General features: G+C 48.0%; 20 non-coding genes and 2 pseudogenes across 20 annotated transcripts; all 22 read right to left on the bottom strand.

Annotated features, from left to right (window-relative positions):
* Window positions 1–5,261: 5,261 nt before the first annotated feature.
* Window positions 5,262–5,424, bottom strand: LOC134997234 (U1 spliceosomal RNA). The gene has a single exon (XR_010199779.1). It is a non-coding gene; the product is annotated as a U1 spliceosomal RNA (small nuclear RNA).
* A 152-nt stretch (window positions 5,425–5,576) lies between these two features.
* LOC134997003 (U1 spliceosomal RNA) lies at window positions 5,577–5,740 on the bottom strand. The gene has a single exon (XR_010199559.1). It is a non-coding gene; the product is annotated as a U1 spliceosomal RNA (small nuclear RNA).
* A 674-nt stretch (window positions 5,741–6,414) lies between these two features.
* On the bottom strand, window positions 6,415–6,577 carry LOC134997233 (U1 spliceosomal RNA). Its single transcript, XR_010199778.1, has one exon. It is a non-coding gene; the product is annotated as a U1 spliceosomal RNA (small nuclear RNA).
* A 152-nt stretch (window positions 6,578–6,729) lies between these two features.
* LOC134997160 (U1 spliceosomal RNA) lies at window positions 6,730–6,893 on the bottom strand. The gene has a single exon (XR_010199711.1). It is a non-coding gene; the product is annotated as a U1 spliceosomal RNA (small nuclear RNA).
* Window positions 6,894–7,587: 694 nt separating this feature from the next.
* LOC134997434 (U1 spliceosomal RNA) lies at window positions 7,588–7,728 on the bottom strand (annotated as a pseudogene).
* A 152-nt stretch (window positions 7,729–7,880) lies between these two features.
* Window positions 7,881–8,044, bottom strand: LOC134997158 (U1 spliceosomal RNA). Its single transcript, XR_010199709.1, has one exon. It is a non-coding gene; the product is annotated as a U1 spliceosomal RNA (small nuclear RNA).
* Window positions 8,045–8,718: 674 nt separating this feature from the next.
* LOC134997253 (U1 spliceosomal RNA) lies at window positions 8,719–8,881 on the bottom strand. Its single transcript, XR_010199797.1, has one exon. It is a non-coding gene; the product is annotated as a U1 spliceosomal RNA (small nuclear RNA).
* A 152-nt stretch (window positions 8,882–9,033) lies between these two features.
* LOC134997061 (U1 spliceosomal RNA) lies at window positions 9,034–9,197 on the bottom strand. Its single transcript, XR_010199615.1, has one exon. It is a non-coding gene; the product is annotated as a U1 spliceosomal RNA (small nuclear RNA).
* A 674-nt stretch (window positions 9,198–9,871) lies between these two features.
* On the bottom strand, window positions 9,872–10,034 carry LOC134997392 (U1 spliceosomal RNA). The gene has a single exon (XR_010199913.1). It is a non-coding gene; the product is annotated as a U1 spliceosomal RNA (small nuclear RNA).
* Window positions 10,035–10,186: 152 nt separating this feature from the next.
* On the bottom strand, window positions 10,187–10,350 carry LOC134997140 (U1 spliceosomal RNA). Its single transcript, XR_010199692.1, has one exon. It is a non-coding gene; the product is annotated as a U1 spliceosomal RNA (small nuclear RNA).
* A 674-nt stretch (window positions 10,351–11,024) lies between these two features.
* Window positions 11,025–11,187, bottom strand: LOC134997294 (U1 spliceosomal RNA). Its single transcript, XR_010199829.1, has one exon. It is a non-coding gene; the product is annotated as a U1 spliceosomal RNA (small nuclear RNA).
* A 152-nt stretch (window positions 11,188–11,339) lies between these two features.
* On the bottom strand, window positions 11,340–11,503 carry LOC134997168 (U1 spliceosomal RNA). Its single transcript, XR_010199718.1, has one exon. It is a non-coding gene; the product is annotated as a U1 spliceosomal RNA (small nuclear RNA).
* Window positions 11,504–12,177: 674 nt separating this feature from the next.
* On the bottom strand, window positions 12,178–12,340 carry LOC134997232 (U1 spliceosomal RNA). The gene has a single exon (XR_010199777.1). It is a non-coding gene; the product is annotated as a U1 spliceosomal RNA (small nuclear RNA).
* Window positions 12,341–12,492: 152 nt separating this feature from the next.
* LOC134997143 (U1 spliceosomal RNA) lies at window positions 12,493–12,656 on the bottom strand. Its single transcript, XR_010199695.1, has one exon. It is a non-coding gene; the product is annotated as a U1 spliceosomal RNA (small nuclear RNA).
* Window positions 12,657–13,330: 674 nt separating this feature from the next.
* LOC134997293 (U1 spliceosomal RNA) lies at window positions 13,331–13,493 on the bottom strand. The gene has a single exon (XR_010199828.1). It is a non-coding gene; the product is annotated as a U1 spliceosomal RNA (small nuclear RNA).
* A 152-nt stretch (window positions 13,494–13,645) lies between these two features.
* LOC134997180 (U1 spliceosomal RNA) lies at window positions 13,646–13,809 on the bottom strand. Its single transcript, XR_010199729.1, has one exon. It is a non-coding gene; the product is annotated as a U1 spliceosomal RNA (small nuclear RNA).
* Window positions 13,810–14,480: 671 nt separating this feature from the next.
* Window positions 14,481–14,644, bottom strand: LOC134997306 (U1 spliceosomal RNA). The gene has a single exon (XR_010199840.1). It is a non-coding gene; the product is annotated as a U1 spliceosomal RNA (small nuclear RNA).
* Window positions 14,645–14,796: 152 nt separating this feature from the next.
* LOC134997242 (U1 spliceosomal RNA) lies at window positions 14,797–14,960 on the bottom strand. Its single transcript, XR_010199787.1, has one exon. It is a non-coding gene; the product is annotated as a U1 spliceosomal RNA (small nuclear RNA).
* A 694-nt stretch (window positions 14,961–15,654) lies between these two features.
* On the bottom strand, window positions 15,655–15,796 carry LOC134997362 (U1 spliceosomal RNA; annotated as a pseudogene).
* Window positions 15,797–15,948: 152 nt separating this feature from the next.
* On the bottom strand, window positions 15,949–16,112 carry LOC134997080 (U1 spliceosomal RNA). Its single transcript, XR_010199634.1, has one exon. It is a non-coding gene; the product is annotated as a U1 spliceosomal RNA (small nuclear RNA).
* A 671-nt stretch (window positions 16,113–16,783) lies between these two features.
* LOC134997305 (U1 spliceosomal RNA) lies at window positions 16,784–16,947 on the bottom strand. The gene has a single exon (XR_010199839.1). It is a non-coding gene; the product is annotated as a U1 spliceosomal RNA (small nuclear RNA).
* A 152-nt stretch (window positions 16,948–17,099) lies between these two features.
* Window positions 17,100–17,263, bottom strand: LOC134997231 (U1 spliceosomal RNA). Its single transcript, XR_010199776.1, has one exon. It is a non-coding gene; the product is annotated as a U1 spliceosomal RNA (small nuclear RNA).
* Window positions 17,264–21,336: the final 4,073 nt, after the last annotated feature.

Genomic DNA, 21,336 nt, shown 5'->3' with positions numbered 1-21,336 from the left:
CTGCAGGACTATTGGCATTCCTGGGGAAGGAGGAAATTGACACTGAGGGAGTTGGTGGGGTGGTTTGCGTGAGCTTGGTTACAAGAGGAAGGGATTTACTGGTCAGTGGACTGCTTCCGCTGTCGCCCAAAGTTTTTGAACTTGTCACTGACTTATGATGAATGCGCTGCAGGTGACGTATAAGGGAGGATGTTCCGAGGTGGTTAACGTCCTTACCCCTACTTATTACAGCTTGACAAAGGCAACACACGGCTTGACACCTGTTGTTCGCATTTCTGTTGAAATACTTCCACACCGAAGAGCAGTTTTTTTTGGTATTTTCACCAGGCATGTCAATGGCCATATTCCTCCCACGGACAACAGGTGTCTCCCCGGGTGCCTGACTTAAACAAACCACCTCACCTCCCCAGCGCCAGCAACACCCATATCCTCCTCATCCTGGTGTACTTCAACACTGACATCTTCAATCTGACTATCAGGAACTGGACTGCGGGTGCTCCTTCCAGCACTTGCAGGGGGTGTGCAAATGGTGGAAGGTGCATGCTCTTCACGTCCAGTGTTGGGAAGGTCAGGCATCGCAACTGACACAATTGGACTCTCCTTGTGGATTTGTGATTTTGAAGAACGCACAGTTCTTTGCTGTGCTTTTGCCAGCTTAAGTCTTTTCATTTTTCTAGCGAGAGGCTGAGTGCTTCCATCCTCATGTGAAGCTGAACCACTAGCCATGAACATAGGCCAGGGCCTCAGCCGTTCCTTGCCACTCCGTGTGGTAAATGGCATATTGGCAAGTTTACGCTTCTCCTCCGACGATTTTTATTTAGATTTTTGAGTCCTTTTTTTTACTGATCTTTTGTGTTTTGAATTTTACATGCTCTGTACTATGACATTGGGCATCGGCCTCGGCAGACGACGTTGATGGAATTTCATCGTCTCGGCCATGACTAGTGGCAGCAGCTTCAGCACGAGGTGGAAGTGGATCTTGATCTTTCCCTATTTTTGGAACCTCAACATTTTTGTTCTCCATATTTTAATAGGCACAACTAAAAGGCACCTCAGGTAAACAATGGAGATGGATGGATACTAGTATACTTATGGATGACGAGTGACTGACGACACAGAGGTAGCTACAGCCGTGGACTACCGTACTGCGTCTGCTAGTATAGAGATGATAATTAATGATATAAAAAAAATATATATATAACTACTGTAGGTATATATTATATAATGACGGACCTGGTGGACACTGTCAGCAGACTGCTAAACTACTAGTATGATGAAGATAGAAAAAAAAACCCCACCACAGGTAGGTAGGTATACAATTATGGACGAGCACTGACGACACAGAGATAGCCACAGCCGTGGCCTACCGTACTGCGTCTGCTAGTATAGAGATGATAATTAATGATATAAAAAAAATATATATAACTACTGTAGGTATATATAATGTAATGACGGACCTGGTGGACACTGTCAGCAGACTGCTAAACTACTAGTATGAAGAAGATAGAAAAAAAACTTCACCACAGGTAGGTATACAATTATGGACGAGTGACGACACAGAGGTAGGTACAGCCGTGGACTACCGTACTGCGTCTGCTAGTATAGATAATATACTAAATATATTACTACTGTAGGTATATAATATAATGACGGACCTGGTGGACACTGTCAGCAGACTCCTAAACTACTAGTATGAAGAAGATAGAAAAAAAACCCCACCACAGGTAGGTAGGTATACAATTATGGATGAGCACTGACGACACAGAGATAGCCACAGCCGTGGCCTACCGTACTGCGTCTGCTAGCATAGATAATATACTAAATATATTACTACTGTAGGTATATAATATAATGACGGACCTGGTGGACACTGTCAGCAGACTGCTAAACTACTAGTATGAAGAAGATAGAAAAAAAACCCCCACCACAGGTAGGTATACAATTATGGACGAGTGACGACACAGAGGTAGGTACAGCCGTGGACTACAGTACTGCGTCTGCTAGTATAGATAATATACTAAATATATTACTACTGTAGGTATATAATATAATGACGGACCTGGTGGACACTGTCAGCAGACTCCTAAACTACTAGTATGAAGAAGATAGAAAAAAAAAACCCACCACAGTTAGGTATACAATTATGGACGAGTGACGACACAGAGGTAGGTACAGCCGTGGACTACCGTACTGCGTCTGCTAGTATAGATAATATACTAAATATATTACTACTGTAGGTATATAATATAATGACGGACCTGGTGGACACTGTCAGCAGACTCCTAAACTACTAGTATGAAGAAGATAGAAAAAAAACACCCCACCACAGGTAGGTATACAATTATGGACGAGCACTGACGACACAGAGATAGCCACAGCCGTGGACTACCGTACTGCGTCTGCTAGTATAGATAATATAATAAATATATTACTACTGTAGGTATATAATATAATGATGGACCTGGTGGACACTGTCAGCAGACTCCTAAACTACTAGAATGAAGAAGATAGAAAAAAAAAACCCACCACAGGTAGGTAGGTATACAATTATGGACGAGCACTGACGACACAGAGATAGCCACAGCCGTGGACTACCGTACTGCGTCTGCTAATATAGAGATGATAAAGATGATAGAGATGAAAAAAAAATATAACACTACTGCAGGTAAATATTTATATAATATAATGTATGACCGACCTGCTGGACACTGTCAGCAGAATGCGTTTATAGAATAAAAAAAAAAAACACCACAGGAGTGTTTAACTTTTTCAGGCAGACAATATACTGGTGGTCACACTGGCAGCAAAAGTGTGCACTGTACTCCTGCTATAACTGCTCCCCAGTCTCCCCCACAATTAAGCTGTGTGAGCAGTGAGCACTCAGCACAGTCAGATATACATAGATGATATATCATGCAGCACACTGCATATATGGTATGTGTATCGTTTTTTTTCAGGCAGAGAACGGATTATAAATAATAAAACTGGTGGTCACTATCAGCAAAACTCTGCACTACTGAGTACTCCTGACAAGTTCAACTGCTCCCCAAATTAGTAGTAAATCAAATGTCACTCGTCTCTATCTTCTAATCTAAACGGAGAGGACGCCAGCCACGTCCTCTCCCTATCAATCTCAATGCACGTGTGAAAATGGCGGCGACGCGCGGCTCCTTATATAGAATCCGAGTCTTGTGAGAATCCGACAGCGGGTTGATGACGTTCGGGCGCGCTCGGGATAACCGAGCAAGGCGGGAGGATCCGAGTCTGCTCGGACCCGTGCAAAAAAGGGTGAAGTTCGGGCGGGTTCGGATTCCGAGGAACCGAACCCGCTCATCTCTAATGGCCACCCAGCATGACGCCTCCCTTCTTGACCATGCTGTAATTGCAGTCGCACTGCAGTTCAGCGTGATCATAAAAAATGGTGTAGCCTCCTGCTGGTGCAGACTGTATGTGCGCGCAGGAAGCCGCCACCATTTTTGTGATCACAGCGGCTGAATGTGATGTCATACAGCCGCTGTGACCACGCCCCCTGTGTCTCCTCCATTGCAGACCCCATTTTGAAGCCTTGCCCCCGCACCGCTCCATCCCTGACTTGGAAATGGAGTGTTGCTGACCCCCCTCTCCCCCCCTGCCCCGATTGACAGGCAGAGGCGATCGCATTCTCTGCGGGGTGCCGCAGAAAATGCAGGCACATGCGTATGCTCTTAGCAATTTTTGCAGTTGGATCGCTTATTGTGATTGCAATCCAACCTGAATCAGGCCCTATTACCTATCACAATGCGCTGCGGGCAGTACAAAATTGGTTTAATATAGGAGAAAAACCCCCAGACCTGTGCTCCTTAACTGTACCTGGTGGCTAGTGGAGCGGCTGCCCAGTAATCAGTGTCCACGCCAGTGCGCACACGGTCCACCCCCTACGGCCACGCTCCCCTTCATCAGCGGCCTCGTGATCCGGAAGGGCGGTGTGTGTGTGACTGACCTTAGGAAGAAACCGGAGCCTCCGCTGCAGTGACCCAGCAACCAGGGCACGGGAGTATACAGCGCCGCTGGGAGTGATGAAGCTGCAGTAAAGATGTCTATTAGACCTAGCCTGCTGCAGCCCTTGTAGATTCTCATAAAACAAGTTCTTCTTTTCTTGTCAAAATTAATAGCTAAGAATAGGCTGCCTGAGGCAGGCCCCTGTTAAGTGGCCTGCTACTGAAGGCACCAACTACAAACTGAGCTCCCTGTTCATGGAAGCGGGGTTATAGAGGAGAATGCACTGAGCTTCTTGGGAACAGTCAAAAGCTTTGAGCCGGTTGGTGCCTCAGATCAAGATCCTACTCTACACACCAATGTGAATCCTTGTGGAGTCCAGTGTACCCCACAGAAGAAATTAATGTGTCACACCCATTGGCAGCAACCTTAGAATAGCTGCTGACGGGCACAATTGAGAAAGGAAGGGGGGGGGGACATTTGAATCCAACACATAGATGCAATTCAAATATGTAATTTGTACCTTCCTATTTTAAAATATAATGGATGAACCTCACCCTGTGAGAACAATCTTCATGATCAAGAGATCTCATATGCAAAATAAGTATGAGTTGGGATAGGGCTGGGGAGGGTGGCTGCTCGGGCAGCCCCTCCCCCGTCAAGTTAAGGAGATTCAACTGAGGAAGCACAAGGGAACTTTCGTCTGGGGACAACAACTGCAGGGAGACCACATCTTTTCAGATGAACATGGGAGGGCGGAAGGCTGCCTAATACTGAAGCACCATCAAATATCAAACCATATGCAACAACTAGTACAAGCATTCCTGGGGGAAGGTCTGCAGAAGACGGATTTGCATACGGTGATGTCATCCAAGCAGTGGGCCAAAGTTGGCTGGAACCCTCATCTGCATATGAAAAGAGAAAAGGGGCATGCAGGGCATGGCGGCCTTTTGCGGTGCTTGGATGACCCTTAGTTCGCATTAAACACCCCCACCCTCCTTTTGTGTGGGGCTCATGTTGGCTCTGCCCCAGCCCCTGAAGCATTCAAGCTGATTTCTTGCAGCAGCTGGGCACTGTAACAGCTCCAGAGCTGCTCTGTAAGGCAACTAAAAGGGTGTGGGCCCTGCAGCACTACCTGTAGTTCGCATTGTGCGTTTGAAGGCACAAAGTAAGCAGACAGGAGGATAAGTCAGGATAGTGCGCAAGGGCATAGAAGGGAGCGGCTCAAGAAAAGAGAAGTGGAAACAGACAGCAAACTAGGCTGGAGAGAGACCTGAGACAAAGAGATCTGAATTATACGAGAGCCGACCAGGGGAAACACAAATTATGCAGTCAAGTTTCCCACATTTGGGGAAATCGCAGGGGCAGCACACCCAGAGTGCAATGGGTGAGCCTTGCCCTGGGAGAAGCACCTTCATGATCATAGTATCTCACCTGGCAGGTAAGTAGGAGTTGGGCTAGAGCTGGGGAGGGTCGCTGCTCGGGTACCCCCCTGTAAAGTGAAGGAGATCCAACTGAGGCAGCACAAGAGAACTCTCGAAAGAAGAACAAGGCTAGAGGAAAATCTGAGACAAAGAAATCTGACTTTTACCAGAGCTGACCAGAGGAAAGCACAAACACAGTCCCCCACTACCAAAAATAATGCAGTCAAGTTTCCCACATTTGGGGAAATCACAGGGGTCAGCATACCCAAAATGCAATGAATGAACCTCACCCTGGGAGAACAATCTTCATGACCATGGTATCTCCTATGCAAAATAAGTATGATTTGGAATAGGGCTGGGGAGGGCCGCTGCTCAGGCACATCTCTGTCAAGTAAAGGAGATTCAACTGAGGCAGCACAAGGGAACTCTCATCTGGGGACAACAACTGCAGGGAGAACACATATTTTCAGATGAACATGGGAGGGCAGAAGGCTGCCTAATACTGAAGCACCCCCAAACAACAAACCAAATGCAACAACTAGTGCAAGCATTCCTGGGGGAAGTTCTGCAGAAGACGGATTTGCATACGGTGATGTCATCCAAGCAGTGGGTCAAAGTTGGCTTCAACCCTCATCTGCATATGAAAAGAGAAAAGGGGCGTGCAGGGCTTGGCGGCCTTTTGCGGTGCTTGGATGACCCCTAGTTCGCATTAAACTCCTCCACCCTCCTTTGGTGTGGGGCTCATGTTGGCCATGCCCCATCCCCTGAAGCATTCAAGCTGATTTCTTGCAGCAGCTGGGCACTGTAACAGCTCCAGAGCTGCTCTGTAAGGCAAGTAAGAGGGTGTGGGCCCTGCAGCACTACCTGTAGTTTGCATTGTGCATTGGAAGGCACAAAGTAAGCAGACGGGAGGAGAAGTCAGGATAGTGCACAAGGGTATAGAAGGGAGCGGCTAAAGAAAAGAGAAGTGGAAACAGACAGCAAACTAGGCTGGAGAGAGACCTGAGACAAAGAGATCTGAATTATACGAGAGCCGACCAGGGGAAACACAAATTATGCAGTCAAGTTTCCCACATTTGGGGAAATCGCAGGGGCAGCACACCCAGAGTGCAATGGGTGAGCCTTGCCCTGGGAGAAGCACCTTCATGATCATAGTATCTCACCTGGCAGGTAAGTAGGAGTTGGGCTAGAGCTGGGGAGGGTCGCTGCTCGGGCACCCCCCTGTCAAGTGAAGGAGATCCAACTGAGGCAGCACAAGGGAACTCTCGAAAGAAGAACAAGGCTAGAGGAAGATCTGAAACAAAGAAATCTGACTTTTACCAGAGCTGACCAGAGGAAAACACAAACACAGTCCCCCACTACCACAAATAAAGCAGTCGAGTTTATCACATTTGGGGAAATCACAGGGGTCAGCATACCCAGAATGCAATGAATGAACCTCACCCTGGGAGAATAATCTTCATGACCATGGTATCTCCTATGCAAAATAAGTATGATTTGGGATAGAGCTGGGGAGGGCCGCTGCTCAGGCACATCTCTGTCAAGTAAAGGAGATTCAACTGAGGCAGCACAAGGGAACTCTCATCTGGGGATAACAACTGCAGGGAGAACACATATTTTCAGATGAACATGGAGGGCAGAAGGCTGCCTAATACTGAAGCACCCCCAAACAACAAACCAAATGCAACAACTAGTGCAAGCATTCCTGGGGGAAGGCCTGCCGCAGATGGATTTGCATATGGTGATGTCATCCAAGCAGTGGGTCAAAGTTGGCTTCAACCCTCGTCTGCATATGAAAAGAGAAAAGGGGCGTGCAGGGCATGGTGGCCTTTTGCGGCGCTTGGCTGACCCCTAGTTTGCATTAAACACCTCCACCCTCCTTCGGTGTGGGGCTCATGTTGGCTATGCCCCAGCCCCTGAAGCATTCAAGCTGATTTCTTGCAGCAGCTGGGCACTGTAACAGCTCCAGAGCTGCTCTGTAAGGCAAGTAAAAGGGTGTGGGCCCTGCAGCACTACCTGTAGTTTGCATTGTGCATTGGAAGGCACAAAGTAAGCAGACGGGAGGAGAAGTCAGGATAGTGCACAAGGGTATAGATGGGAGGGGCTCAAGAAAAAAGAAGTGGAAACAGACAGCAAACTAGGCTGGAGAGAGACCTGAGACAAAGAGATCTAAATTATACGAGAGCCGACCAGGGGAAACACAAATTATGCAGTCAAGTTTCCCACATTTCGGGAAATCGCAGGGGCAGCACACCCAGAGTGCAATGGTGGGCCTTGCCCTGGGAGAAGCACCTTCATGATCATAGTATCTCACCTGGCAGGTAAGTAGGAGTTGGGCTAGAGCTGGGGAGGGTCGCTGCTCGGGCACCCCCCTGTCAAGTGAAGGAGATCCAACTGAGGCAGCACAAGGGAACTCTCGAAAGAAGAACAAGGCTAGAGGAAGATCTGAAACAAAGAAATCTGACTTTTACCAGAGCTGACCAGAGGAAAACACAAACACAGTCCCCCACTACCACAAATAAAGCAGTCGCGTTTCCCACATTTGGGGAAATCACAGAGGTCAGCATACCCAGAATGCAATGAATGAACCTCACCCTGGGAGAACAATCTTCATGACCATGGTATCTCCTATGCAAAATAAGTATGATTTGGAATAGGGCTGGGGAGGGCCGCTGCTCATGCACATCTCTGTCAAGTAAAGGAGATTCAACTGAGGCAGCACAAGGGAACTCTCATCTGGGGACAACAACTGCAGGGAGAACACATATTTTCAGATGAACATGGGAGGGCAGAAGGCTGCCTAATACTGAAGCACCCCCAAACAACAAACCAAATGCAACAACTAGTACAAGCATTCCTGGGGGAAGTTCTGCAGAAGACGGATTTGCATATGGTGATGTCATCCAAGCAGTGGGTCAAAGTTGGCTTCAACCCTCGTCTGCATATGAAAAGAGAAAAGGGGCGTGCAGGGCATGGCGGCCTTTTGCGGCGCTTGGATGACCCCTAGTTCGCATTAAACACCTCCACCCTCCTTCGGTGTGGGGCTCATGTTGGCTATGCCCCAGCCCCTGAAGCATTCAAGCTGATTTCTTGCAGCAGCTGGGCACTGTAACAGCTCCAGAGCTGCTCTGTAAGGCAAGTAAAAGGGTGTGGGCCCTGCAGCACTACCTGTAGTTCGCATTGTGCGTTGGAAGGCACAAAGTAAGCAGAGAGGAGGAGAAGTCAGGATAGTGCGCAAGGGCATAGAAGGGAGCGGCTCAAGAAAAGAGAAGTGGAAACAGACAGCAAACTAGGCTGGAGAGAGACCTGAGACAAAGAGATCTGAATTATACGAGAGCCGACCAGGGGAAACACAAATTATGCAGTCAAGTTTCCCACATTTGGGGAAATCGCAGGAGCAGCACACCCAGAGTGCAATGGGTGAGCCTTGCCCTGGGAGAAGCACCTTCATGATCATAGTATCTCACCTGGCAGGTAAGTAGGATTTGGGCTAGAGCTGGGGAGGGTCGCTGCTCGGGTACCCCCCTGTCAAGTGAAGGAGATCCAACTGAGGCAGCACAAGGGAACTCTCGAAAGAAGAACAAGGCTAGAGTAAAATATGAGACAAAGAAATCTGACTTTTACCAGAGCTGACCAGAGGAAAGCACAAACACAGTCCCCCACTACCACAAATAATGCAGTCAAGTTTCCCACATTTGGGGAAATCACAGGGGTCAGCATACCCAAAATGCAATGAATGAACCTCACCCTGAGAGAACAATCTTCATGACCATGGTATCTCCTATGCAAAATAAGTATGATTTGGAATAGGGCTGGGGAGGGCCGCTGCTCATGCACATCTCTGTCAAGTAAAGGAGATTCAACTGAGGCAGCACAAGGGAACTCTCATCTGGGGACAACAACTGCAGGGAGAACACATATTTTTAGATGAACATGGGAGGGCAGAAGGCTGCCTAATACTGAAGCACCCCCAAACAACAAACCAAATGCAACAACTAGTGCAAGCATTCCTGGGGGAAGTTCTGCAGAAGACGGATTTGCATACGGTGATGTCATCCAAGCAGTTGGTCAAAGTTGGCTTCAACCCTCATCTGCATATGAAAAGAGAAAAGGGGCGTGCAGGGCATGGCGGCCTTTTGCGGTGCTTGGATGACCCCTAGTTCGCATTAAACACCTCCACCCTCCTTTGGTGTGGGGTTCATGTTGGCCATGCCCCATCCCCTGAAGCATTCAAGCAGATTTCTTGCAGCAGCTGGGCACTGTAACAGCTCCAGAGCTGCTCTGTAAGGCAAGTAAAAGGGTGTGGGCCCTGCAGCACTACCTGTAGTTTGCATTGTACATTGGAAGGCACAAAGTAAGCAGACGGGAGGAGAAGTCAGGATAGTGCACAAGGGTATAGAAGGGAGCGGCTGAAGAAAAGAGAAGTGGAAACAGACAGCAAACTAGGCTGTAGAGAGATCTGAGACAAAGAGATCTGAATTATACGAGAGCCGACCAGGGGAAACACAAATTATGCAGTCAAGTTTCGCACATTTGGGGAAATCGCAGGGGCAGCACACCCAGAGTGCAATGGGTGAGCCTTGCCCTGGGAGAAGCACCTTCATGATCATAGTATCTCACCTGGCAGGTAAGTAGGAGTTGGGCTAGAGCTGGGGAGGGTCGCTGCTCGGGCACCCCCCTGTTAAGAGAAGGAGATCCAACTGAGGCAGCACAAGGGAACTCTCAAAAGAAGAACAAGGCTAGAGGAAGATCTGAAACAAAGAAATCTGACTTTTACCAGAGCTGACCAGAAGAAAACACAAACACAGTCCCCCACTACCACAAATAAAGCAGTCGAGTTTCCCACATTTGGGGAAATCACAGGGGTCAGCATACCCAGAATGCAATGAATGAACCTCACCCTGGGAGAATAATCTTCATGACCATGGTATCTCCTATGCAAAATAAGTATGATTTGGGATAGAGCTGGGGAGGGCCGCTGCTCAGGCACATCTCTGTCAAGTTAAGGAGATTCAACTGAGGCAGCACAAGGGAACTCTCATCTGGGGACAACAACTGCAGGGAGAACACATATTTTCAGATGAACATGGGAGGGCAGAAGGCTGCCTAATACTGAAGCACCCCCAAACAACAAACCAAATGCAACAACTAGTGCAAGCATTCCTGGGGGAAGGCCTGCCGCAGATGGATTTGCATATGGTGATGTCATCCAAGCAGTGGGTCAAAGTTGGCTTCAACCCTCGTCTGCATATGAAAAGAGAAAAGGGGCGTGCGGGGCATGGTGGCCTTTTGCGGCGCTTGACTGACCCCTAGTTTGCATTAAACACCTCCACCCTCCTTCGGTGTGGGGCTCATGTTGGCTATGCCCCAGCCCCTGAAGCATTCAAGCTGATTTCTTGCAGCAGCTGGGCACTGTAACAGCTCCAGAGCTGCTCTGTAAGGCAAGTAAAAGGGTGTGGGCCCTGCAGCACTACCTGTAGTTTGCATTGTGCATTGGAAGGCACAAAGTAAGCAGACGGGAGGAGAAGTCAGGATAGTGCACAAGGGTATAGAAGGAAGCGGCTGAAGAAAAGAGAAGTGGAAACAGACAGCAAACTAGGCTGGAGAGAGACCTGAGACAAAGAGATCTGAATTATACGAGAGCCGACCAGGGGAAACACAAATTATGCAGTCAAGTTTCCCACATTTGGGGAAATCGCAGGAGCAGCACACCCAGAGTACAATGGGTGAGCCTTGCCCTGGGAGAAGCACCTTCATGATCATAGTATCTCACCTGGCAGGTAAGTAGGAGTTGGTCTAGAGCTGGGGAGGGTTGCTGCTCGGGTACCCCCCTGTAAAGTGAAGGAGATCCAACTGAGGCAGCACAAGGGAACTCTCGAAAGAAGAACAAGGCTAAAGGAAAATCTGAGACAAAGAAATCTGACTTTTACCAGAGCTGACCAGAAGAAATCACAAACACAGCCTCCCACTACCACAAATAATGCAGTCAAGTTTCCCACATTTGGGGAAATCACAGGGGTCAGCATACCCAAAATGCAATGAATGAACCTCACCCTGGGAGAAAAATCTTCATGACCATGGTATCTCCTATGCAAAATAAGTATGATTTGGAATAGGGCTGGGGAGGGCCGCTGCTCATGCACATCTCTATCAAGTAAAGGAGATTCAACTGAGGCAGCACAAGGGAACTCTCATCTGGGGACAACAACTGCAGGGAGAACATATATTTTCAGATGAACATGGGAGGGCAGAAGGCTGCCTAATACTGAAGCACCCCCAAACAACAAACCAAATGCAACAACTAGTGCAAGCATTCCTGGGGGAAGGCCTGCCGCAGATGGATTTGCATATGGTGATGTCATCCAAGCAGTGGGTCAAAGTTGGCTTCAACCCTCGTCTGCATATGAAAAGAGAAAAGGGGCGTGCAGGGCATGGTGGCCTTTTGCGGCGCTTGGCTGACCCCTAGTTTGCATTAAACACCTCCAACCTCCTTTGGTGTGGGGCTCATGTTGGCTATGCCCCAGCCCCTGAAGCATTCAAGCTGATTTCTTGCAGCAGCTGGGCACTGTAACAGCTCCAGAGCTGCTCTGTAAGGCAAGTAAAAGGGTGTGGGCCCTGCAGCACTACCTGTAGTTCGCATTGTGCGTTGGAAGGCACAAAGTAAGCAGACAGGAGGAGAAGTCAGGATAGTGCGCAAGGGCATAGAAGGGAGCGGCTCAAGAAAAGAGAAGTGGAAACAGACAGCAAACTAGGCTGGAGAGAGACCTGAGACAAAGAGATCTGAATTATACGAGAGCCGACCAGGGGAAACACAAATTATGCAGTCAAGTTTCCCACATTTGGGGAAATCGCAGGGGCAGCACACCCAGAGTGCAATGGGTGAGCCTTGCCCTGGGAGAAGCACCTTCATGATCATAGTATCTCACCTGGCAGGTAAGTAGGAGTTGGGCTAGAGCTGGGGAGGGTCTCTGCTCGGGCACCCCCCTGTCAAGTGAAGGAGATCCAACTGAGGCAGCACAAGGGAACTCTCGAAAGAAGAACAAGGCTAGAGGAAGATCTGAAACAAAGAAATCTGACTTTTACCAGAGCTGACCAGAGGAAAACACAAACACAGTCCCCCACTACCACAAATAAAGCAGTCAAGTTTCCCACATTTGGGGAAATCACAGGGGTCAGCATACCCAGAATGCAATGAATGAACCTCACCCTGGGAGAATAATCTTCATGACCATGGTATCTCCTATGCAAAATAAGTATGATTTGGGATAGAGCTGGGGAGGGCCGCTGCTCAGGCACATCTCTGTCAAGTTAAGGAGATTCAACTGAGGCAGCACAAGGGAACTCTCATCTGGGGACAACAACTGCAGGGAGAACACATATTTTCATATGAACATGGGAGGGCAGAAGGCTGCCTAATACTGAAGCACCCCCAAACAACAAACCAAATGCAACAACTAGTGCAAGCATTCCTGGGGGAAGGCCTGCCGCAGATGGATTTGCATATGGTGATGTCATCCAAGCAGTGGGTCAAAGTTGGCTTCAACCCTCGTCTGCATATGAAAACAGAAAAGGGGCGTGCAGGGCATGGTGGCCTTTTGCGGCGCTTGTCTGACCCCTTGTTTGCATTAAACACCTCCACCCTCCTTCGGTGTGGGGCTCATGTTGGCTATGCCCCAGCCCCTGAAGCATTCAAGCTGATTTCTTGCAGGAGCTGGGCACTGTAACAGCTCCAGAGCTGCTCTGTAAGGCAAGTAAAAGGGTCTGGGCCCTGCAGCACTACCTGTAGTTTGCATTGTGCATTGGAAGGCACAAAGTAAGCAGACGGGAGGAGAAGTCAGGATAGTGCACAAGGGTATAGAAGGGAGCGGCTGAAGAAAAGAGAAGTGGAAACAGACAGCAAACTAGGCTGGAGAGAGACCTGAGACAAAGAGATCTGAATTATACGAGAGCCGACCAGGGGAAACACAAATTATGCAGTCAAGTTTCCCACATTTGGGGAAATCGCAGGAGCAGCACACCCAGAGTACAATGGGTGAGCCTTGCCCTGGGAGAAGCACCTTCATGATCATAGTATCTCACCTGGCAGGTAAGTAGGAGTTGGGCTAGAGCTGGGGAGGGTCGCTGCTCGTGTACCCCCCTGTAAAGTGAAGGAGATCAAACTGAGGCAGCACAAGGGAACTCTCGAAAGAAGAACAAGGCTAAAGGAAAATCTGAGACAAAGAAATCTGACTTTTACCAGAGCTGACCAGAGGAAAGCACAAACACAGTCTCCCACTACCACAAATAATGCAGTCAAGTTTCCCACATTTGGGGAAATCACAGCGGTCAGCATACCCAAAATGCAATGAATGAACCTCACCCTGGGAGAAAAATCTTCATGACCATGGTATCTCCTATGCAAAATAAGTATGATTTGGAATAGGGCTGGGGAGGGCCGCTGCTCATGCACATCTCTGTCAAGTAAAGGAGATTCAACTGAGGCAGCACAAGGGAACTCTCATCTTGGGACAACAACTGCAGGGAGAACATATATTTTCAGATGAACATGGGAGGGCAGAAGGCTGCCTAATACTGAAGCACCCCCAAACAACAAACCAAATGCAACAACTAGTGCAAGCATTCCTGGGGGAAGGCCTGCCACAGATGGATTTGCATATGGTGATGTCATCCAAGCAGTGGGCCAAGGTTGGCTGGAACCCTCATCTGCATATGAAAAGAGAAAAGGGTTATGCAGGGCATGGCGGCCTTTTGCGGTGCTTGGATGACCCTTAGTTCGCATTAAACACCTCCACCCTCCGTCGGTGTGGGGCTCATGTTGGCTATGCCCCAGCCCCTGAAGCATTCAAGCTGATTTCTTGCAGCAGCTGGGCACTGTAACAGCTCCAGAGCTGCTCTGTAAGGCAAGTAAAAGGGTGTTGGCCCTGCAGCACTACCTGTAGTTTGCATTGTGCGTTGGAAGGCACAAAGTAAGCAGACAGGAGAAGTCAGGAGAGTGCACAAGGGCATAGAAGGCAGGGGCTCAAGAAAAGAGAAGTGGAAACAGACAGCAAACTAGGCTAAAGAGAGACCTGAGACAAAGAGATCTGAATTATACGAGTAGCCGACCAGAGGAAACACAAATTATGCAATCAAGTGTCCCACATTTGGGGAAATCGTAGGAGCAGCACACCCAGAGTGCAATGGGTGAGCCTTGCCCTGGGAGAAGCACCTTCCTGATCATAGTATCTCACCTGGCAGGTAAGTAGGAGTTGGGCTTGAGCTGGGGAGGGTCGCTGCTCGGGCACCCCCCTGTCAAGTGAAGGAGATCCAACTGAGGCAGCACAAGGAAACTCTCAAAAAGAGAACAAGGCTAGAGGAAGATCTGAGACAAAGAAATCTGACTTTTACCAGAGCTGACCAGAGGAAAGCACAAACACAGTCCCCCACTACCACAAATAATGCAGTCGAGTTTCCCACATTTGGGGAAATCACAGGGGTCAGCATACCCAGAATGCAATGAATGAACCTCACCCTGGGAGAACAATCTTCATGACCATGGTATCTCCTATGCAAAATAAGTATGATTTGGGATAGGGCTGGGGAGGGCCGCTGCTCAGGCACATCTCTGTCAAGTAAAGGAGATTCAACTGAGGCAGCACAAGGGAACTCTCATCTGGGGACAACAACTGCAGGGAGAACACATATTTTCAGATGAACATGGGAGAGCAGAAGGCTGCCTAATACTGAAGCACCCCAAACAACAAACCAAATGCAACAAATAGTACAAGCATTCCTGGGGGAAGGTCTGCAGAAGACGGATTTGCATACGGTGATGTCATCCAAGCAGTGGGCCAAAGTTGGCTGGAACCCTCATCTGCATATGAAAAGAGAAAAGTGGTATGCAGGGCATGGCGGCCTTTTGCGGCGCTTGGATGACCCTTAGTTCGCATTAAACACCTCCACCCTCCGTCGGTGTGGGGCTCATGTTGGCTATGCCCCAGCCCCTGAAGCATTCAAGCTGATTTCTTGCAGCAGCTGGGCACTGTAACAGCTCCAGAGCTGCTCTGAAAGGCAAGTAAAAGGGTGTGGGCCCTGCAGCACTACCTGTAGTTTGCATTGTGCGTTGGAAGGCACAAAGTAAGCAGACAGGAGGAGAAGTCAAGAGAGTCCACAAGGGTATAGAAGGGAGGGGCTCAAGAAAAAAGAAGTGGAAACAGACAGCAAACTAGGCTGGAGAGAGACCTGAGACAAAGAGATCTGAATTATATGAGAGCCGACCAGGGGAAACACAAATTATGCAGTCAAGTTTCCCACATTTGGGGAAATCGCAGGGGCAGCACACCCAGAGTGCAATGGGTGAGCCTTGCCCTGGGAGAAGCACCTACATGATCATAGTATCTCACCTGGCAGGTAAGTAGGAGTTGGGCTAGAGCTGGGGAGGGTCGCTGCTCGGGCACCCCCCTGTCAAGTGAAGGAGATCCAACTGAGGCAACACAAGGGAACTCTCGAAAGAAGAACAAGGCTAGAGGAAGATCTGAGACAAAGAAATCTGACTTTTACCAGAGCTGACCAGAGGAAAGCACAAACACAGTCCCCCACTACCACAAATAATGCAGTTGAGTTTCCCACATTTGGGGAAATTACAGGGGTCAGCATACCCAGAATGCAATGAATGAACCTAACCCTGGGAGAACAATCTTCATGACCATGGTATCTCCTATGCAAAATAAGTATGATTTGGGATAGGGCTGGGGAGGGCCGCTGCTCAGGCACATCTCTGTCAAGTAAAGGAGATTCAACTGAGGCAGCACAAGGGAACTCTCATCTGGGGACAACAACTGCAGGGAGAACACATATTTTCAGATGAACATGGGAGGGCAGAAGGCTGCCTAATACTGAAGCACCCCCAAACAACAAGCCAAATGCAACAACTAGTAAAAGCATTCCTGGGAGAAGGTCTGCAGAAGACGGATTTGCATACGGTGATGTCATCCAAGCAGTGGGCCAAAGTTGGCTGGAACCCTCATCTGCATATGCAAAGAAAAAAGGGTTATGCAGGGCATGGCGGCCTTTTGCGGTGCTTGGATGACCCCTAGTTCGCATTAAACACCTCCATTCTCCTTCGGTGTGGGGCTCATGTTGGCTATGCCCCAGCCCCTGAAGTATTCAAGCTGATTTCTTGCAGCAGCTGGGCACTGTAACAGCTCCAGAGCTGCTCTGTAAGGCAAGTAAAAGGGTGTGGGCCCTGCAGCACTACCTGTAGTTCGCATTGTGCGTTGGAAGGCACAAAGTAAGCAGACAGGAGAAGTCAGGAGAGTGCACAAGGGCATAGAAGGCAGGGGCTCAAGAAAAGAGAAGTGGAAACAGACAGCAAACTAGGCTAAAGAGAGACCTGAGACAAAGAGATCTGAATTATACGAGTAGCCGACCAGAGGAAACACAAATTATGCAATCAAGTGTCCCACATTTGGGGAAATCGTAGGAGCAGCACACCCAGAGTGCAATGGGTGAGCCTTGCCCTGGGAGAAGCACCTTCCTGATCATAGTATCTCACCTGGCAGGTAAGTAGGAGTTGGGCTTGAGCTGGGGAGGGTCGCTGCTCGGGCACCCCCCTGTCAAGTGAAGGAGATCCAACTGAGGCAGCACAAGGAAACTCTCAAAAAGAGAACAAGGCTAGAGGAAGATCTGAGACAAAGAAATCTGACTTTTACCAGAGCTGACCAGAGGAAAGCACAAACACAGTCCCCCACTACCACAAATAATGCAGTCGAGTTTCCCACATTTGGGGAAATCACAGGGGTCAGCATACCCAGAATGCAATGAATGAACCTCACCCTGGGAGAACAATCTTCATGACCATGGTATCTCCTATGCAAAATAAGTATGATTTGGGATAGGGCTGGGGAGGGCCGCTGCTCAGGCACATCTCTGTCAAGTAAAGGAGATTCAACTGAGGCAGCACAAGGGAACTCTCATCTGGGGACAACAACTGCAGGGAGAACACATATTTTCAGATGAACATGGGAGAGCAGAAGGCTGCCTAATACTGAAGCACCCCAAACAACAAACCAAATGCAACAAATAGTACAAGCATTCCTGGGGGAAGGTCTGCAGAAGACGGATTTGCATACGGTGATGTCATCCAAGCAGTGGGCCAAAGTTGGCTGGAACCCTCATCTGCATATGAAAAGAGAAAAGGGGTATGCAGGGCATGGCGGCCTTTTGCGGCGCTTGGATGACCCTTAGTTCGCATTAAACACCTCCACCCTCCGTCGGTGTGGGGCTCATGTTGGCTATGCCCCAGCCCCTGAAGCATTCAAGCTGATTTCTTGCAGCAGCTGGGCACTGTAACAGCTCCAGAGCTGCTCTGAAAGGCAAGTAAAAGGGTGTGGGCCCTGCAGCACTACCTGTAGTTTGCATTGTGCGTTGGAAGGCACAAAGTAAGCAGACAGGAGGAGAAGTCAAGAGAGTCCACAAGGGTATAGAAGGGAGGGGCTCAAGAAAAAAGAAGTGGAAACAGACAGCAAACTAGGCTGGAGAGAGACCTGAGACAAAGAGAGGCGTGCATTATAAAGTGAGGCTTGGCTTATTAAGTGAGTTTGTAACAGCAGCAGGTGAGTATTCTCTATCTATCCATATAGGGATTGTAATATTGTGGGAAAAAGGAGTGAGAATTTGGCTGTGTTTGTCTCTGTGCTTTCACTTGTGCTGTCTTAGAGTGTGAAGAGAAACTAGGAGGAGGAGTGGCTGAATCTAGGTGTGAAGTGATTAGGAGGAGGGGCTGAATAGAACAGCTACCTGAGGAGAAACTATATAAACAGTGACCAGACTCTGTGAGCTGTGCTCTTGTGAGAGGCGTGCATTATAAAGTGAGGCTTGGCTTATTAAGTGAGTTTGTAACAGCAGCAGGTGAGTATTCTCTATCTATCCATATAGGGATTGTAATATTGTGGGAAAAAGGAGTGAGAATTTGGCTGTGTTTGTCTCTGTGCTTTCACTTGTGCTGTCTTAGAGTGTGAAGAGAAACTAGGAGGAGGAGTGGCTGAATCTAGGTGTGAAGTGATTAGGAGGAGGGGCTGAATAGAACAGCTACCTGAGGAGAAACTATATAAACAGTGACCAGACTCTGTGAGCTGTGCTCTTGTGAGAGGCGTGCATTATAAAGTGAGGCTTGGCTTATTAAGTGAGTTTGTAACAGCAGCAGGTGAGTATTCTCTATCTATCCATATAGGGATTGTAATATTGTGGGAAAAAGGAGTGAGAATTTGGCTGTGTTTGTCTCTGTGCTTTCACTTGTGCTGTCTTAGAGTGTGAAGAGAAACTAGGAGGAGGAGTGGCTGAATCTAGGTGTGAAGTGATTAGGAGGAGGGGCTGAATAGAACAGCTACCTGAGGAGAAACTATATAAACAGTGACCAGACTCTGTGAGCTGTGCTCTTGTGAGAGGCGTGCATTATAAAGTGAGGCTTGGCTTATTAAGTGAGTTTGTAACAGCAGCAGGTGAGTATTCTCTATCTATCCATATAGGGATTGTAATATTGTGGGAAAAAGGAGTGAGAATTTGGCTGTGTTTGTCTCTGTGCTTTCACTTGTGCTGTCTTAGAGTGTGAAGAGAAACTAGGAGGAGGAGTGGCTGAATCTAGGTGTGAAGTGATTAGGAGGAGGGGCTGAATAGAACAGCTACCTGAGGAGAAACTATATAAACAGTGACCAGACTCTGTGAGCTGTGCTCTTGTGAGAGGCGTGCATTATAAAGTGAGGCTTGGCTTATTAAGTGAGTTTGTAACAGCAGCAGGTGAGTATTCTCTATCTATCCATATAGGGATTGTAATATTGTGGGAAAAAGGAGTGAGAATTTGGCTGTGTTTGTCTCTGTGCTTTCACTTGTGCTGTCTTAGAGTGTGAAGAGAAACTAGGAGGAGGAGTGGCTGAATCTAGGTGTGAAGTGATTAGGAGGAGGGGCTGAATAGAACAGCTACCTGAGGAGAAACTATATAAACAGTGACCAGACTCTGTGAGCTGTGCTCTTGTGAGAGGCGTGCATTATAAAGTGAGGCTTGGCTTATTAAGTGAGTTTGTAACAGCAGCAGGTGAGTATTCTCTATCTATCCATATAGGGATTGTAATATTGTGGGAAAAAGGAGTGAGAATTTGGCTGTGTTTGTCTCTGTGCTTTCACTTGTGCTGTCTTAGAGTGTGAAGAGAAACTAGGAGGAGGAGTGGCTGAATCTAGGTGTGAAGTGATTAGGAGGAGGGGCTGAATAGAACAGCTACCTGAGGAGAAACTATATAAACAGTGACCAGACTCTGTGAGCTGTGCTCTTGTGAGAGGCGTGCATTATAAAGTGAGGCTTGGCTTATTAAGTGAGTTTGTAACAGCAGCAGGTGAGTTAGAATACAGCAACAGGTGAGTTTTAAAATACACCAAGTAACACACAAATTTGAAATACCATTCACATCTGATACAATGTTTGGCCTTGTGCAGTGCAATGGATGTAAAGCATTTGTTTGGAAAGAGGCAGCGTGGAGACTCAGCTGCTGTCCAATCTGTGAGCAATTTTCTCTGCTGAAGGAGGAGATAGCAAAACTGCATGCTGAGATTTGTAAGATGTCTGTGTCTTTGAAGCCTCCACTGCCTCAGAGAGCCACCAGAAGACATTCTGCCTGGACTACTGTGGGCTCTCAAGGGCAGAGGTTTCCAGAGGGACACAGACACCTCCCGCAAGCGGTGACACTGCAAAACTCGTATGCTACTCTTGCAGGGCTGGAAGATACAACTAATAGAGGCACTACAGAACAGGAGGATATGGGGACATCTACCAACCATAGGAACAGGAAATGGAACAGGAAAATTGAATCTCCAAAAAGGACTGCACTTCTTTTGGGAGATTCCATTATTAGAGGAATACATCTGGGAAATGCAAATGAAGTAGAGAAACAAGTAAGGTGCTTACCTGGAGCCACAGCTCCAAGGGATAAAGAGCGCATGCTAAGAATTGTGAAGGCAGCAAGAAAAGATGGGGAGGTGGATGTCATTGTCCACCTAGGGACAAATGACCTGGCAAATGCCGAACTCATTGCTGTAAAAGATGAATTTAGGAAGTTAGGGACTGCTCTGAAGCAGGTGGCAACCACTGTATCTTTTTCAGAAGTATTGCCAGTACACAGAGGGGAAGACAGAACTCATTGCATCAGAAACTTCAATGTTTGGCTAAGGACATGGTGCAATGAGGAGAGATTTGGATTTATAGGCCATAGTCACACCATCTGGCAAGATAGGAGCTTATACAAAAGTGACGGCCTGCACCCATCTTCAACGGGAACGAAAATACTAACTGAACAGTTTGGATGCTTCATCAAGAGCTATTTAAACTAACAAAGGGGGGCAGTGAACCAAATAGGAATAAAGAAATCTGCTCCCCCAACACAGAGGTATTGTTTCTGCAGGCAAAGGGAATAGGAAGCATATCCACAGCAACAGAAGATAATTCAGAACAAAACCAAATAAAAATAGGCAGAGAGAAGAACATAGCTAGGAACAGAAAAAGCACAAACAAAACTCTAAAAGCTATGTGTGCAAATGCTAGGAGCTTAGGAAATAAAATCCCAGAACTAACTGCAATAATGACAAGGGATGATCTAGACATTGTGGCAATTACAGAGTCATGGTACAATGAAAATCATGACTGGGACATAGCTATACCGGGATATACTTTGTTTAGGAAGGACAGAATTGGAAAAATCGGGGGAGGGGTAGCAATGTATGTAAAAAATGCCATAAATACTACATTAATACAAAGTATTGAAGAAAAAACTGAGGCCCTTTGGGTGACCATAGAAACAGGGGAAAAGTTGATTATTCGTATTGGCGTGATATACAGGCCACCAGGTCAGGAAGAGGAACTTGACAAGAACCTATTGCAGGACATAACTAAAATGGCATTAAAAGGAGAGGTAAT

The sequence above is a fragment of the Pseudophryne corroboree genome, unplaced genomic scaffold, assembly GCF_028390025.1.
Source record: "Pseudophryne corroboree isolate aPseCor3 unplaced genomic scaffold, aPseCor3.hap2 scaffold_144, whole genome shotgun sequence".
Classification (NCBI taxonomy): domain Eukaryota; kingdom Metazoa; phylum Chordata; class Amphibia; order Anura; family Myobatrachidae; genus Pseudophryne; species Pseudophryne corroboree.
The sequence above is the reverse complement of the archived record's forward strand: the minus strand, read 5'-3'. Positions and strand labels throughout refer to the sequence as shown.